The sequence below is a fragment of the Balaenoptera borealis genome (assembly GCF_965194805.1).
Source record: "Balaenoptera borealis genome assembly, chromosome: 10".
NCBI classification, from domain to species: domain Eukaryota; kingdom Metazoa; phylum Chordata; class Mammalia; order Artiodactyla; family Balaenopteridae; genus Balaenoptera; species Balaenoptera borealis.
The window spans coordinates 699223-717966 of NC_138874.1; the positions used below are offsets into that span (position 1 = coordinate 699223).

The 18744-nt window shown below is 35.5% G+C and overlaps 1 protein-coding gene and 1 long non-coding RNA gene across 11 annotated transcripts in view; one reads left to right on the forward strand and one right to left on the reverse strand.

Annotated features, from left to right (window-relative positions):
• JMJD1C (jumonji domain containing 1C) overlaps positions 1-18744 on the forward strand; it is a 313147-nt gene that overhangs the window by 251331 nt on the left and 43072 nt on the right. The window contains exon 3 of one of the 10 annotated variants that reach the window (XM_082407411.1): positions 18299-18502. The exons of the other annotated variants lie outside the window; for them this stretch is intronic. The gene's annotated coding sequence lies outside the window, so the exon portion shown is untranslated. The remainder of the gene's footprint in view (positions 1-18298; positions 18503-18744) is intronic. 10 annotated transcript variants of the gene reach the window in all.
• Positions 1-18744, reverse strand: part of LOC309635824 — a 189130-nt gene that overhangs the window by 45644 nt on the left and 124742 nt on the right. The gene's annotated exons all lie outside the window — the stretch shown is intronic.

An 18744-nucleotide genomic window follows, 5' to 3' on the forward strand; every position in this document is an offset into this window, starting at 1 on the left:
TTCTATATTTTTCTGTATCTGTTTCTGAATTATATTTTGACAGAGTTGAGGACGTTCTCAGTTAGTCCATGAGTTTTTGTGTGCATTTCACTTTGCCTTCATATTAACATTTGATTGAAATTAGAGGTGCCTTGTTGCCATAATGTCAGTAAAAATGAGAACTGTGAGATTGTAGGATATACACTGTGCCAAGAGTATAAAAAATACAGGATCATAGCCATAGCTGTGAACTGATTGCTGGTGGAATATTGGCTTGGTAGGATCAGCATCTGTGGGCAGGCATTGGCCTGGGGGGTGGTCTAGGAGATGAGGCCAGAGCAGGAAGCTGCTATTGTGTAGTACTTGGCTTTATTCCATTTCTAGTCAAAAGTGACAGCTTGCAGTAGTGGAGCCAAGCTGAAGCCTAGAAAGTAGAATGGACTACAAGAAAAGCAGAACCAGAAGCTAAAACAGAATCGTTGTTACTTCCTTATTTAAGTAGGCTTTTTAAAAATTTTAAATTGGTACATCATGTTTTAATATTCAGTAATTTTGCTCTGCATTCTGTTTAAATACTTTTATCTCCCACCTGCCTGCATGATTCTTTATTGCCATAATTTCAAAAAAAGTTGTGAAACGTGCTTAAGGTCCCACAAATCAGGTATGCCAACGTGTATTGTCTGCTGCTATTAAAAAGGGAGTTCTTCATTTGTAAAAATTGGTTGCAAAACTTGGTGTGTTGAAAATATATTCATGAAGTTCAGGAACATGTTATTTTGACTGAAATTTGGCCCACGTATGAGCTGTTCTGCAATATTCAGATTAAAAACATTTATAAGTCACAGTCTGCGATAGTTCTCTCCTGGTCACAAATCTGCTATGATCATATGCTGAAAAATCTGCCAGTCTCTTTTTAATTTTTTGTGGCTGCTGTTATGAATTTAAAGTATGTGAAATTATGCTTGTAGACATCAGATTCCAAAGATTCTAAGCCATCACTTAGTTATCATTGAGAAAGATTTCTGCCAATTTCTTTCTGCCAATCAAAATAGCTTGATACTATTTACTTATTCCTTTTGCCCAACCGGGAATTCTTACTAAAGCACGGCCATTTTATTTAAAAACCCCAAAATCAAAATTTTATTTCTCAGTGTGCTGTTAATATTTTACATTTATAAGGTTCAACATTTTCCAAAATATTTCCATGTGCATTATTTTAGTTAATTCTTATGTTTACCTTATGAGGAAAACAGATTATATTATTATCTTAATTACATATAATGCTTTCAGGGTACATATATGAATTTATTTAATTCACACAAGTCTTTGAGAAGTCTAACTTACAATGACTAGGTGGCAGAAATGGAAACCCATTTAAACTAGATTTAATTTTTAAAAGGGGGTGGTGGGCCTATTAAAAAGATACAACGGGAAATGTCATGGACATCCACTGCAGAAAAGTACAGCTGAACCTTACTTGGAATGGAATTAGGAACTAGAAGGTCAGGAACTCAAGTTACATATTTCTTCTCCCCCCATTCCTCAGTCTTCTTTCTGCAGACAGGTTTCTTCTGCTTAATCATAGGTTTTGCTTCTCATAATACTAGTTTCCATGTGACTTTTGTGTGTCAGTGTCAGTGCGCCCACCAGCTCCCCCTCCTTCGCAGGACCTTTTAAGTCTAATATTTGTGTTTCTTGGTAAATTAGGGGTGGGAGTGTAGGAGGATGAAAGGCTGAAAAGAGAAGAAGGAAGAAATATGAGGAAGGGAGAGAATATGTGATAGCAATTTTTACAGGCAAAGAAAGCGAGGTTTAGGGAAGTTGTGATTTGGCATCTAGGTTCACACAGCTAGTGGTAGCCTAAACAGAACTTGAACCAAAAACTTTAGATTCCAAGATGTTTTTTCTACTATGCCACCCTGCCTTTGTGAGCTGTCAAACAGGAAACATCTCTTATTTGCACATCATTCTTTTGTTTGGCACTTTGTTATTTTTCTTAGGGTTGACATCTTTCCTAAATATAAGATTAAATTTTTCCTTAATTTTATTGCCTGCACAATCTCCCTAGACTTTTCAAAGACTGGCATCAAGCTGTACCCCAAATCTGTGCATCATTTTCAGACTCACTTGTTCCCTAGGCAAGAATCCAAACAGATTAAGATGTTTTGCCCTCTCCCACTTTTCTCAGCTGCCTAGTTTTCTCTGTTTTGCTCAAAGATTTGTTCAAAGTTAAAATTGAAAAGCAATACTTCAAAACAAAGCCGTTTTAGCCTCTTGTTAAAAGGACCGTCTCTAAAATCCAAGTCTTTCTAGGCTTCAGACTAAAGGCAAAACAGCACTAACCCTTAGTCAATAAAATAACGTTTGGGGGCTCTTTATTCATGTTTGAGGGCCTGCTGTGTTGTATTCAAGCATACAAATACACTGCCCTCAGAGAGTTTATAATCTAATGGTAGAAGCACATGGAAAAATACAAATGTAAATATAGGCAAAAGATAGTAAGTAGCGGACACCAGAGAGGTATAAGGAATCTACCCTGGTTGTGGGAAAAATAGAGGATGCCCCTGTCCTTAGAATAGGTGACCCCCTAAGTTGTCTCAGGATGAATATAAATTAGCTAAGCCACTAAGACAGCAGGACTGGTTAAGTGCATGAGATGCAGTGAATAAGCAGAATGGGTGTTGGATGGTCCACTTGCATAAACGCTAACCATACCTACCTTTCCTGTGAAGGTGGAATGGTGACTAGTCAGAGACATTTTAACAGTTTTTTAGTTGAGTCAACCACGTGATTGACTTCAACCCTCATTGTCCATTTGGGGTAGAGGAATAACGGGCATTTGTTTAAAAGAAGGTAACAGTAAAACCATTTTAACCATTTAAGTGTACAATTCAGTGGCATTAAGTACATTCACAGTGTTGTACAGCCATCACCACTGTCCATTTTCAGAACTTTTTCATCATCCCAAATAGAAACTCTTCATTCATTAAACAATAACACCCCATTTCCCGGTATCCTATTCTTCCCAGCCCCTGGTAACTTCTCTGTTCTTGGTCTATACTTTCTTTGCCTATTCTAAATACCTCATATAAATGGAATCCTACAATATTTGTCCTTTTTGTGACTGACTTGTTTCACTTAATAGAATGTCTTCAAGAGTCACCTGTGTAGCATGTGTCAGCAGTTCATTCCTTTTTATGGCTGAATAATATTCCATTGTATGTATTTGCCACATTTTGTTTATCCATTCATATGTTGATGGACATTTGGGTCATTTCCACCCCTTAACTGTTGTGAATAATGCTGCTGTGAACAATGGTGTACAAATGTTTGAGTCCCACCTTTCACTTCTCATGGGTATATACCTAAGAATGGGATTGCTAGAGCATATGGAAATGTATGTTTTACTTTTTGAGGAACAGCCAAACAGTTTTCCACAGGCTCTGAACCATTTTACATCCCCACCAACAGGGTTCCAATTTCTCTATATCTGTGAGAACACTTGTTATTTTTCATTTCCTTAATAGTAGCTATTCATTGCCTATGCTTTTAGTATCATATCTGAGAAATTATTACCAACTCCAACATCATGAAAAATGTCCCCTAAGAGTTTTATAGTTTTAATTCTTACGTTTAAGTCATTGACCCTTTTTAAAAAATATTTATCTATCTATTTATTTATTTATTTATTTTTGGCTGTGTTGGGTCTTCGTTTCTGTGCGAGGACTTTCTCTAGTTGCGGCAAGCGGGGGCCACTCTTCATCGTGGTGCGCGGGCCTCTCACTGTCGCGGCCTCTCTTGTTGCGGAGCACAGGCTCCAGACGCGCAGGCTCAGTAGTTGTGGCTCACGGGCCTAGTTGCTCCGCGGCATGTGGGATCTTCCCAGACCAGGGCTCGAACCCGTGTCCCCTGCATTGGCAGGCAGATTCTCAACCACTGCGCCACCAGGGAAGCCCCGTTGACCCATTTTAAATTAATGTTTTAGATAGTATAAGGTAAAAATCCAATTTAATTCTTTTGTTTGTGGATATCCAAGTTTCCCAGCCCCATTTGTCCTTTCCTCATTGAATAGTCTTGTCACCCTCATTGGAAATCAGTTGACCATTTACTCTAAAATTTATTTATTTATGTATATGTCTATTTTGATTACTTGAGGTATCTGTTTTTTCCACTTTTCTACAACTGCATAATTTGTCCAAATGATGGTTAACCCTAAAGATAAATCATTTTGAAGTATACTGTTCTGCTTAACTGTTGACATTTTCTGAAGCACTTGTCAGTGTTTGGAGTATAATTCCTGTCATTAAATTATTAGGCATAGACCTGCCTTTTAGAGAAGCTATGTTTTTAAGATGCAAGGGAAAAAGATCAGTGATTGTTGAAATGTAACATACAGTCATTCATTTACTGATTTGTGCCAGTTACTTTGCTAGCTACTGGAGATTTAAAGACAGATAAAATACTTGGTTCTCTTTCAGGCCAGGGGGAGAGATTTAAATATAATTATGGCAACGTGCTAAAAGTTCTAAAGTAGAGGTATGTTTATAGTGTTCTGTACTGTGGAATCAACTGATGTAGTAATACCAGCAATTTGCCTGTTTCTCTTTTTTTGGTTTTACTTTTTCTTAGAAGGCAAGGGTTTAGAAGATGGGAAAGAGATAAGGAAAGCTAATAATGTTTCACAATAGGGTACTGTATTAGGATTCTCCAGGGAAACAAAACCATAGGGTATGTGTGTGTATACAAGTATGTGTGTAGAGAGAAAGGGGATGGGGGAGGAGTTTTAAGGAATTGACTCATGCACTTGTGGGGGCTAGGGCTTCTGAAATACACAGGACACACCCACAGTGGAAATTCTGGCAGGAGTTGATGTTGACTCTGAAGGCAGAATGCTTTTCTCTTTGGAGGACCTCATTCTTTTTTCTTAAGGCCTTCAACTGATAGAATGAAGCCCATGCACACTGTGGAGGGTAATCTGCTTTACTCAAAGTCTTCTTCTGATTGAAAAATACCTTCACAGCAACATCTAGACTGATGTTTGACCAAACAACTGGGCACCATAGTCTACCCAAATTGATAAGTAAAATTAACGGTCACAGGTACTATTGATATTTGGTTCTTTGTTTTATAGTGAATTGTAGGATGGTAGGCATTTCTGGCTTTCCAACAGTTAAATGCCTTTAGCACCTCTTCCTAGTTATTATTATGTTAATGGGAAAAAACATCTCCACAGAGTTCCAGTGCCCTCCGCCACTTTATTTAGAGCTATTGGAATATAAATTAAGACACCTAGAAAAGTGGAACCCTTCAAAGCAATCTTGTCAAGTCAACTTAGAAGTGGTCAGCAAGCAGTGGCCTGCCAGATTCTCTTGAGCACCCTAAAGGTGAAGAAGCATCATTCCTTTCTCAGTGTTACAAAGCTCTGCCTCCTCTTGAGTCTTGAATACTATGAGGTTTTTGTCCTGGCTAATCATAATCCTCTACCAATTCAGTCTCATTCCAGACCAAATTCTTGTATCACTCACACATTCTCGGAGATCTTTAGACCTAGTTATTTGATAAAGACTATTAATTTTAAATGGTTAATATCTTTCCATTGTATTTATACTTATATAGGGATACCTATATATTGCAAATCTATAAGTATGTAAAATAATAAGACATTTAAAAATTGTGTTTATCCAGTGCTTCTCTAGATGTTCTTTGCCTGGAAGTCAGGTACTCTACATAGAAATGACATGTTATTGTTTCCCGTTAATAACCCTTCTCCCCTCTGCCATTTATAGAGTAGCCATTTGGGGAAATAGAAAATTCTGTATAATGTGGATGAGTAAGGCCTGGATATATAAGACTTCCTCATGTAGAGTCTTCAAGCTTAAAGGCCTTTAAGACATTATACAGTATGTGGTCTTCCAAAAATGCAGTATCTGAAGGACCTCAGAAGGATGAGGTTTTATCTTGTTTCTCCCACATTCACTCCTATTTTCAAGGAATTAAGTTCCATCATATATTAACAATTCATTCCAACGCCTAACAAAGCCCATTGTTGAGAAATTTTCTTAAAGTTTATTGCATTTATGTTATATCAGTTAGGTACACTTGTATCAGTTGGAAACGTCTAACTGGCATGTTGTTAATGTTGCAAAGTATTGTGATGCCCTGTTCTGGCCAAGGGTGTGTAGTTAATTAATGATGTTCCCTACCAGCACTGTAAAGGAGCAGGCTGAACTACTAATTAGTTTTTATTGATCTTGATCACTACAAGGTATCTCTTTCCCATTCTGTCTTGTTCCACATTATAGGTATAAATACACCTTTGTACTTAAATTTTTTATGAGTTCAGTTTGAATGATGGCACAGCTTGGTAGCTCTGCCTTTTGCCCCAAACTCTAAGGACTTAACAGTGTCTGATTAGTGCAAATATTATTAAAATCAAAAATAGTTTACAAATTAATCAAATGAAAAAATATAGAGAGAAGAATGAAAATCAGCACACAACAGTTTAAAGAATAAGTTGCCAAATTTATTGAGATTCTGTTTTAAGATATCTAGTCATATACGTAAGTACACATATGTAAAATTTATATTCTTAGGGAATTTTGGCTCTTTGAAGGGAGGCAAAAGTTTACATCTATTAAAATATCAGAATTTGGTAGTAGAACAGGCCAACTTGGACTCAGATCCCAACTCTGCTGCTTACTGTCTGAAATATTAAGCAAGGCATATAAGCACTTAACAATTTTTTATTTTTTCATCTTTAAAGTTAGCTATGTAATACCTGTTTCATGATAGTGTTGCCATTGTCTATGAGATAATGTGTAGGAAAAAACTTTGTACCCTATAAAATTTTTGTGATAAATAGAATAAATATGATAGGAGTTCAGAAAATAAATAGGTCTGGTTGGGTAAATCTCAGTTCATGATACGTGTAGCTTCAAGAAGCCTATTCAAAGTGATTGTTTTTTAAACCTTCAGCACAAAATAGATGTCATTCACAGACCTTACCACCTCACCAGTGGTCACATAATTGGCAGTGGTCACATAATTGGTGAATTTCCTACATTCTCCTAGTTTTCTCTCATTTTATTTCCAGCCAAGATATCTCTCCTGTGATACATTATTTCAGTCGTTCTTAACCACCACCTTAACTCTCTTATGACTTTGTCTTTCTGTCACGTCTACCTTTTAATTTCTTATCTTGGAATAGTCCTATTTATTTTCTCCACTTTTACCCCATGAAAATGTGCTGCCCATTATTGGTGGCTACTAGTCATATGTGGCTATTTAAATTTAAATTAAGCAAAAGTAAATTAATTAATTAATTTATTCGTTTATTTATTCCTCTCCCTCTTTCCCTCTCTCTCTCTCTCTCCCCCCCTCCTCCCCACCCCCTGGGGGATCGAACCCCCGTGGCCCCTGCATTGGGAGCGTGGAGTCTTCACCATTAGACTGGCAGGGAAGTCCCAAGCAAAAGTAAATTTAAAAATTCAGTTCCACTTCCACAAAACTAATGTTAGTGTTGTTAAGATCACTAATAATCTCTTAAATATCAAACATATTATTCCAGTCCCCATTCCTATCCTACTGGACCATTGCATTTAACACTGAGGATCACTGTCTTGGATATTCTTTTATTCTTAACTGCTTCTGTGATATCTCTTTTCAGGTTTCCCTGAAAAGGTTTCTGCAGTTTTAATGGTGGGTGGTTTTCCACAGTCTTCCTTTTTGGTGTCTTCTCTTTTCACTACTCATCCTAAGCAGTGTCATATTTCCAGTTGCTTTCACTATCATTTAAAAATCCTGTCTTCTGAATCTGTAACTCTAGTCCAGACTTCCTTGCTACACTGTCATTCATTTAACATCTTTATTTAGCATCTTCTATGTGCCTGGCATTGTTTAGACGAAAATTCGTGTCCCCTTGGAGCTTAAATTCTAGAAGAGGCACAGTAGATAATAAATATAGTAATAAGTAAGTGGTACAGTATGATAGATGGTTTAATTACTGCTAGGCCAAAAGGAAAAGTAAAGCAAAGTAAGAGCAATTAGGCATGGAGAAGGGAGAGGCAGGCTAGAGTATTGTGGTCCCTGTGGATGTCATTGAGAAGGTGAAACCCATATTTTCTACTGCCGACTGTGTTAAAGTTTCAGCACTCAAACCTTATCTTTCTTCCTAATCATTCTGTATCCTGGCTAATGGTGTAACTGTATCTACCCCGTTTTGTTACTCAAATCAACATCCGGGAGTGTTTTAGGTTCCTCTCTTGCCCTTGCTGACCTCCAAAAATACCTTAACGTTGCATATGTCCATCCCATCCTCCTCATCTGTATTGTAAAGCTTCCATCCTCATTTGGCTAGACTATTAGAGAGCTCTCTAAGTAGGGTCTTTCTGCTCACCTACTCCCTTGTCCTCATTCAATCTATGTCATTGTACTTAGAGTTCTCCACATAGGCCATACTGTTCCATCCATCTATGTCTGTGTCTGCACATGCATTTCACCCTGTCTTAAAAGCCCTTCTTTTCTGCTCTACCATAGCCTGGTAGGTGCCCTTGAGTTTTTGAAGTTTCAACTCAAGAATCTAGGTACCCATGATTTCCTCAAGTCCCAACTCAGATATCCTTTTCTGTGATACCTTTCCTGATATACCTAACTAGATTATCTTTCCCCACCTTCTTTTTCTCACCTCTGTATTATATGTAAAACTCTGTTTAATCTGTATTGCAGTGATTTGTGTATTAGTCCCTGTTCCTACAGGCTATAAGATCCTCAAGGGCAGAAACTCTTATATGTATTGCCAGTCTCCTAGCATAGTAATTTTATACTTGGTATTCAAAAATCTTGTTGAATGAAATATATTTCTAATATGTTTAACTCAAAGGAGCAGCTCTTAGTCCCACACTTACAGACTGTTTCAAACATAATTCCAACAAATTATCTAATCTGGTTTCCTCTACCATAGCAAATGAAAGGTCAAAATCAGAATTTTAAAAAGTATGATGATGGTAGATTGGGAGCTTGATAGCACAAGAGGTTACAAAAGAAACTAAAAGGTAGTTACAACTCAAATTTTGTCTTTCTGGGGCGGTTTGGTGTAGAGGCAGTAATCCTTTATATCAATCGATAATTATGACTATATCATAACATAGTAATCAATAATGATACCTGTGAGTATTGACAAAAAGCTACAATTGTGTTTAATATGTTCTTTAATGAAGGAACTCTAGAAATATTTTCAGAATTAGTAGGATTTTGATAAATTTTCTTATTTCTGTAAGTTATTTTTAAAAACTTGCCCTCTTTTGGATTTAAACTGTAATAAGCATTTGGCATGTCTCATTCAGTATATGTTCTCTTTTTTTCTAATTAGATTTTCTAAGTAAGTTAAACTTACCCTTTTAGGAATAGCAAAGCAGTGATTGGAAATCTTGGTAAAGTACATTATGCATACTATCTTCCTTAACAGCCCTAGGTAATTAAGATGTTCTTGTATTTTGATACTTTTGAGTTGTAGTTTTAACTCCCTCCTTTTCTCTGAATAACTTAACACATTTGTCATGTATTTGCATTTGCTCTAGACTCAATGAGAGGAACAGATACTTAACTTGGGGTCATATGATAAAAGACTAAGTCACTTGGAAGATCCAAGTCTGTCAAGTTACAGGACTTGCTGATTATTTCAACTTGGACTAGATTGTATTAATTCTTTGTGAGAAAAGTATGGTATTATAGTTCTCAAGTTTATAGGTTTATCATTTCCATAGCAGTATATTGGAAATAGTGAAAATCAGCCCCAGAACGTGTATGGCATGGTATTAATTTTGAAATTATATCTTTTGCATTTTATATTTTAAAAATAAATGTTCACTCTGTATGATCAGAATAGTCGTTGACTAGGAATTACTTTTAGTAGATTACTTTCCAAAAAAATATTATGCAAGCATATAATTTTATTTCCTTCTTAGGTTGAGCTCCTTCTCTCCCTCTTCACAAGGTAGGGTGAGACTGCCATAGGTGGAGGGCTCATCAAGAGGAAGGAAGTTGCTTTTTTGTTGTTTTATTTTCTTAAACTTGGGCTGTTCTGAAAGAATATTTTCAGTTGCTCTTTTGGAAAACATTAACAGTTCCCAGGCCTTCCTGAGTTTGTTCAGTTTGTAAGTTTGAGGAAACTGCAGTTAGTAAATTGTGGTTGGCAGATGCTGTAAGCAGGTGACTCAATAGGTTGAACTCATGATGACTCAACTGTGTAAAAACCATGCTTTTAAATAGCTTGAAAGAAAAATTGCCTTCCAGACTTTTGAACTGCCATGAAAAGTTCAAAACTATTATTAAAGATACCACGAAGAATATTAACATGTGGCTTTAGAAGGAAACACATTTCCCTTCAAGTGGTTTTAAAAGTTTTACTTAATTGTTGTTCTGATTTTTGCTCTGTGGTAATTCTGAGAGGCAAGGACACTTAGCAAGTTGTAGTTTAAAATGCAGAAATATTACAAGTCTGCATTAAGTGTATTCAGGAGAATATTTTTAAAAGGTCATTTTCATTCAGTTGGGAAATTAGCAGAGAAACCCAAATGGTTGTTGTTTTTAATTAATATAGTAAAAGTAATCTAGTTAGCTTTTTCTTTAACCTTGGTATAACTGAACAAATAAAAATAATGCAACATAAGTAGTCGCTTTCTTATGAATTGATGTAATAGGATGTTTATGTTAATATAGTATATCCCATTCCAAAATCCCATCTGAGATCTGATAAGTTACTTATATCTGATAAATTATAGAGTTTTTGTTGTTTATGATATCCATTCCAAATTTTGGAATATTATATTCCTGTAAACTGACTTTATCTTAGCAAACATCATTTTCTATATTTAACAATAAAATAATTTGGTTAATTGGGTTTCCTTTCACTTTCTGTGGTCATGTCACTAATATCATAAGTAAAATATTGAAAACCCAGTAGAGAGTATTCAGATTTTAATTCTGCCAGTGCATGGGTTGGAAAAAGGTTTTGTGGGAAGGGCTTTGACATTATGCAGACCCTTGCTAATTTACCTTCCAGCCATGTGATTTGGGGTCAAATTACTTAATCTTTGAATGTTTCTTCATCTATAATATGGAGAGAATAATATCAGACTAGCAAAGGGTTTGTTAGGATTAGATGAGGTTAACATTTGTGAAGTGTTAACCTCTTCTGTCGATTAAAGTTTAAGTTTTTTTGTTTACACTGTCAAGTAAATATGCTTATTAAATGGATACTTTTTAAAGGCTGAAAATAGATTCGTTTCATCAATCATATACAGTCAATTTAGGATATATTTAAGCTATGTTGAAACGGGAGGATACCACTCATCTGAATTAACCAAAATCAACCAGGAATTATGAAATTATATATACACAGGACTTAATTATCTATTGCTTTTAATTATGTACAAAATTGTCATATGTTTGTCTTTAAAAAGATTACATATGTGGAGAAGTTTTAAAATTAATCTTTTCTGTTTCTGTGTCATTAGCTTCTTTCTGTGTCACTAAATTTGTGCTTACATAATCATTTTACCTACTGTTGTAGTCTATTGTATGAGTATATGATCAACTAAAAAAACTTTTTTCTATTTTAAAACAGAGAGACCTTTCTTGTACATGCATTAATTTGTTTTGTTATTCATTTATTTCCTTAGATTACTCAAAAGTTCAATGTTGGGTAGAAGAGTATGTATTTTAAGATATTAAAACTATGAAAAACCTAATGTACAATGAGAAAGATTTTGAGAAAAATAGCTTTGGAGTAGATTGTTCAAAGCTTATGCAAAATTTTAATGAGAGTACTACCACAAACAGTAATAATCCTATAAAAATAGTAGACTTTAAAAAGACATTTCTAATAAATAAAGTTAGGCAAATATAGTACTTTATCTTTAAGAGGAAGGAGGGCGTTTGCTTCATATTAAGAATATGTAAGGAAGACTTGAGATTGCTAGATTATGGAGTCAAAAGCAAAATAAATGAAAATTGGGGCAGTCTAATCAATATGAACTTCTAAGTCAGCATGCAGTTACACTAAACAAAGAATAAAGTGGAATGGGTGGCTATCATGTCTAGTGCTGTGTTCAGCTTTATTTTTATACTTAGTATTCAGCTGCTCATACTAGGTAGTGCAAAAATAAATAAATGGTATATGAACCAACAGTACTTCTGTGTTACACTGATATCATTCACATATTTTCTACAAGTTCTTGTGAGCTAAAATGAGTTGCAGAAACATTCATTGTTTAAAGGAATAGGATGTATAGTCAAACTGCCTTTCAGAAAAGGTTTTTTCCTCTCCCATGAATGATGTCATAAATTTTCTAACTTTTCCAATCTGATTAACAGAAAAACTGGAATACATTTAAATTTGGTGGTTCTTGAAGACTGGTGAGACCGAGCTTTTTTTTTTCCTCCAGAGTTTTAGTTTAGTGTGGATAAATATAAAAGTGTCCAGTACTCTTAACTCTAAAATATTGATGTTTGGTTTATATACAGGGAATCAGATCCTAAATAAATTATAATAATTTAAAATTCTACCTAAAACTTAAAATGTTAGCAATAATGAAAAATCTGGAAATTTTTAGGTTTTATTGTATAATGTGTTGTGAAGAATCAAGTCACCAAATTGACAGTACAAGATTTAGGATTATGTTAGGAACATTTAGAGACAACATAGCATTAATCTTATGTAATAGAGAATATCAGGTAAAATATTTGAAATATATTGATCATTTCTCCCAGTAATATTTGGAGACAATTTTGTGGCAGGATGTGGTGGTGCGTTTTCTTCCTCTTCAACACTAATCGGTTTCTTTTTCAGAGTGTCACAAGGTCAGCCCTTGGAGGAAGTAGAGAAGCAAAGAAATTACTCTGTATTTGTCTCCCTGTTTGGATCCTCCCCTCCCCTGTTTTTTGTTTGTTTGTTTGTTTTGTTTGTTTGCTTTTTAAATGAATATCTGTTTTCCTTAGGAGCTATATAGTATAAATGAGATTATGTTAAATTACCTTATCATGGAGAAAACACTCAGTTTTCAGTCTTAACTTCAAATATAAGAACCATAGGATTAATGCTGGAACATTGTCTTTAGAAAATTTCTTTTTCAATGCATGTTCCTATTTTATCCTACTATGGAGTCCAGAGAAGTGGATAGTACCAACCTCTGTATATGAGTATAATTCTCATTGACCCAAAGGAGTAAATCTTATCTTTCAAAGTGGGTACACTTTTCTACACTAAAATCAAGTCATTATTATATTTGGAGAGCTAAACATGGTACAAGAATGTATCAGGGAAATTGATGAAAAGCCTTAAAAAATGAAAGCCTGTGAAAGCCTTAAAAAATGGTTTATCTTAAAATATTTTTTTCTCTAATAATGGAAAAGATTTGGTAATTGATGTATTTTCCTATGCTTATGAATATGCAGCCGTTTATGGAAATAGAGTTTGCAGTCAATTTGCCAGTGAATTGCATTGCACTGATTAGAAGGTTTTGATCTTGCTTTGTACTAGTATTTTATTTTATTTGTTCTTTCAAATCATGGGTAGGCAGTGACCACAGGCCAAATCAAACCCGCCTCCCATTTTTTATAAGGCCTTTTACATTTTTAAACAGTTGAAAAAAACTCAAAAGAAGAATAATGTCATGACACCTAAACAATCTGTGAAATTCAGATTTCATATAATGCTAAAAACAAACTTTATTGGAACACAACCATGCCCATTCATTTATATATTGTTTATGGTATTATTTGGCTGCTTTTGGCACTACAGTAGCAGAGTTGAGCCGTTGTGACAGAGATGTTATGACCTGCAAAGCCTAATGTTTTTACTCTTCGGCCTTTTAGAGGAAAAGTTTGCCAACTCTTGCTTTAAATCTTGAAAATATATGGAAGCCCTCAGTGGTAGCTGCATTTAATTAAACTGCAGATTGTTTAGACAACTGTGCTTTTTGAAGACCTCTGTGGTAACTCTCAGACTTAATAAGTTTCCTATCTTAGTAAAGCCTTATTAATAAAGTGGGTTCTTTTATAAGTTATACAAGAATTGGCATAATAGCAATTGGCGTCACTCTTGACCTATATGGACCTAACATTCATGTTTTTCACTGTTGGCTAGCAACCCCAGGGATTTAAGGACAGGCAGTCATTTGTAGTTTTGCTGAAGCATGAATTTAAATTATGACTGTGCCAGAGTGGTGTGGCAAAGCATGTTCAGTCACCCAACCTGACATTTCAAGATACAGATAGTTTCTTTTATGATAACTCTTATAAAAATACAATCAACTGTGATTTTTATAGGGGGGTTTATGTAATATAATTGCATTTAAATTGTCACCACAGAGGTCAAGGGCTTTATTGCAGGAGGAAAAAAATTCTAAGACATACTCAGTATCAGTTTGAAAGCAGGCATTAGGTCATTCTCCATCAGATATTGTCCAAAGGGAGAGAAACTGCTCCAGTTTTATATTTCTTGTATCCTAAAATAAAAGTCATCAGTTAAGACTTTAGAGCAAATCTCTTAAAATTATTAAGCCACTCAACTCAGTCATCTTGATAGAAACTAACAACTGGTATATTATTACCTATTTCATGCCTCTGCTGGCTCTTCAGTCAGTCAGTATGTAAATCCGGAGGATGTGTAACAAAGAAAATATTTGTTGAAATAGTAAGGAGCACTTGATTATGGTAAGACAAATTGTTCTTTAGTATCTTAGAAAATGTGTTACATACACTTTGAGCGCTGTAATAATATTGCTATTTATTAAACCTAGTCAGGCACATCTGAATATTTTAGTACTAAGATCTTATTTTTTATGTTATTGTACTTGTTACTGTTTCCCTTTGAACTGGGATGAAGTAGAGAATCGCTTGAAAATTAGGTTAGTACAGTAATCTTACTGTCACAGTACAGATTCCAACCTGATTTTAACTTTTATATTGATATTTTGAGGAATGCTGCTTTTTGATTTCATCATATGCTTCTGTACATACGAGAAAGAGTCTGTATTTTGATCATCTCAGATGATGAGATGATCAGTTTTTAATTCAGGGTGGTGTTTAACCTAGAAACACAGCATTTGGGAATTTGTAGGTCATGACTAAGTCACGTTGCCAAAGTGATTTGTCTTCTCTTTTATGCTTTCTGATTATAAGATTGCATGAGTTTAACATCCTAAGTCTTTTCTGTTTGATGAGTGTTAGACTATTTTGATATGCGGAATTTCACATAGCCAATGTGAGGTTGTAGAACGATAACTTCCACCTAATGTTAATGTCTTTTGACCCATTCTGACTTAAGATAATGTTACCTTTCACCTCTTCCATATAACGTAAAGAAATGTGTCAAATTTTGAAAGGCAATGACAGTAAATAGTCTATTATTTATGCTTCTTCATTGTACTAGTTCAAGAGAAGCAGAGAATAGATGAAAAGAGACTGAGCGTTAGAGTCGCAGAACTAGATTCAAATGCTAGGTCTCTCCATCACATCCTGACTTTAACCATGGACCTCTCTGTGTATAGCATGTAAAAGGGGTATAATAATCTCAGCTTTACAAAAATTGATAGTACGGAAAGCACCCAAAGTGATATCTGTCATAGTAAATGCACAATCATGTTAGCTAATTTTCTTTATTATTATTTACATTAAGGTGCCACTAATGTTCAATTAAAGCTAATCTTTGTCTTTGCAAAAGGAGGAAAAGCACAGCACACAAGTGAACAATAAATATAGTCCAGAACTTCACTTAAGGCATTCTTTAGCACTTTTCCATGTTTTCTATGTTTCTCGTACAACAGATCTTGCTGAACTGATTTTTTCCCCATTTAGTGATTTGCTGGAGGTTATAACTAGCAGTGTAATTAATACATTGGATGGAGTTTATGGAGAAGAGAAGATTCACAGAGAGTGCTTATTCCTTCACTACATGAGTGATTTGGGGGGGGATTAATGAATACATATAATTTTAGTTATACAATATGAAATTGGGGGTGATTATACTACAGTTAATGAAAAGTACGGTGCAGATAAATTGTTTTTAATCTCATACAAGCTCAAGGCATAGTTTAAGTTGTTTGTTAGTTGCATTCTGTGAAAGATAGTAAGCATTCATAACTAGTTTTTAATTAACAGATGCTCTTCTCTGTGAGTCTGCCTTATAGCCTTGTATCTGATTTTGTACACTTTCACAACATTATTCAGGTAAATAAATAGGGGAAAAAACCTCATTTGGCTACCTGCTAACAGCTCTTACAAGATTTGATCGTTTAGCCTTTTGTGAGCCTCTTTAACATGGGAATGATGACCACAACTCAGCAGAAATACATCTAACTTACGAAGCACTATATGTAGAGGAAGACTTCAGCAACAATATGATTATCATAATCAGGCATTGTATTGGGATAATTTTCATGGGTTTTAATTAATTTCGTGTAATGCATGTCATTTAGTACCATGGTTAATTTAGAATTGAATGTGTTAAGAAGACTAGTTTCTGTAAATTTTTAAAAATCTTATTATAAAAACATACTCATTAATATGAAAAGAGATATTATTAACCCTGCTGTATAGATGAGGAAATTGATACATAGAAATTTGAACTTATGTAAGGTTATTTCAGTGAGTAGACTGATATTATCAGCTTTTAATGGTATGCTTTTTTTTTTTTAATTTAAATTTATTTATTTATTTATTTATTTATTTATTTATGGCTGTGTTGGGTCTTCGTTTCTGTGCGAGGGCTTTCTCCAGTTGCGGCCAGCGAGGGCCACTCCTCATCGCGGTGCGCGGGCCTCTCACTATCGCGGCCTCTCTTGTTGCGGAGCACAGGCTCCAGACGCTCAGGCTCAGCAATCGTGGCTCACGGACGCAGTTGCTCCGCGGCATGCGGGATCCTCCCAGACCAGGGCTCGAACCCATGTCCTCCGCATTGGCAGGCAGACCCCCAACCACTGCGCCACCAGGGAAGCCCAATGGTATGCTTTTTTTCCCTAGAAATGAGCGGGTCATTGGTGAGAAGATACTTGTTGTCTAATGATCTTGGAAATGTAGCTCATTATTTTAACCTGTTGAATAAATAAAATATAAATGTTGAGCAAATTTTACATCTCAATAGCTTTAGTTATAAAATTTCAATACAGGGAACTGGTTTTATAAATCATACTTGTACTTGTCTACAACGTATTGGCAGTGCTGCTTTTACTCCTCCCCACGCCCACCCCGAATATAAAGGCTTGGGAGCAATACACTATAGTAAATTTGATCTAAGTAAGCTTGTGACACCCATGTGATTGTAGATTGTACTTTTCTAGACAAGTACCCATCTTCTTTGAGCCAGTTAAATGTCTAGAATAAGAGTAAGAAGAACAACTGTGATAAAGGTGGGTGTTGAGACTAGAGAAGACTCAGGTTGTGGAAACATAAAACCAGAATTCAAATGTTTGAAGGACTGTCAGGTTAGGAAAGTGATTAGGCTTGTGTTTGACTCCAAGGAGTTAAGCTTGGACCTGTGTATGGAAGTTAAAGTGAGAAAGATTTTAAAACAACTTGGCATCTGTCAGAACTGTCTGGAAATGGTAATGGTTTTCCTTGGGAAATAGAAAGTTTCCTGTGTTTTGTCTGTCATAGACTAGACTGTCACCTGGTGTGCATCAAGAGGGTTAGAGTCTGACCATGTATTTTCTGTTACTCAAATAATGAGATTAACTAAGTGTGCAGTGTATTATTAAAGTGGAGGAAAGGGATTGCTAGGAAGTTTCTTTACAAAAAGGAAGGCATGTATGCATGGGCCTTTCCTGCCTCCCCCCCCCCCGCCCCCCGCCCAAAATGACAGATTTTAACTACTTTTTCCACTCCTGCTAACAACTTTTCCACTCTAGTATTTCCTTCTACTATAAAGCAGCATTTCTTTATATTTTACAAGGAGAACATAGTTGATAAGTTTAAAGGCCTTTACTTCTGTTTGTTAGTGTTCACTTAAGTATAAACGAAATAGAGTGTTTACCGCAATATTATTCCAAGAATAGAGAGTAGTTCCTTAAAGCAGTGATGAGATGAGAAGGAAAGTGCTTTACTTGGATAAACTTTAGAAAAGAATGAAGTATGACCTGCTTGATTTAGGGATTCTTTGTACTCTTCATCCGCTCTTTGGCTGTTCTGTATTGCCAAATTATTTTTATTCACCAGATAAAATTGCCTTCATGTAGCTCCTTTCTGTTCACTGGTTTCCATGATCTGCTAGTCCACTTTTAAAAGGGCCGCCAAATTGACAGTGCTGCTTTGTTGTTCTTCCCAGCTCTACTCTAGGGCTCCTGCCGCTGATCTCAAATGCAGGAGCAGCAGAGGTGCTTTGAGAGAGAACAGAATGTCAGAGAGTCCAGCGGGGGACCAACAGATTGTGGGAAACCATGTGACTGTGTGATTCACATCTCCAAGGAGAGAGAACCGGTTGTTTCTGTGTCTAGATCCACCCTGTTATGAGGATAATACCATCAATAATGTAATTTAAATTGCCTGGATGCTTTGACACTGGCTTGAAAAAAAACTTTTAGCAGTGAAGTTACTGGTCAGATGAGTTTGAGTAGAACTGAATTTGATGACATTTAAATCAAATCAATTTAAATCAAAAGACAGTGGATAATGACTTGTAGTTTAAAACTAATGTTTTAGGTATTATGGGGAGAGGGTAACTCATCTGTGTATATATGTATTGTCACTAAAATAATCAACTTGATTTGTTTG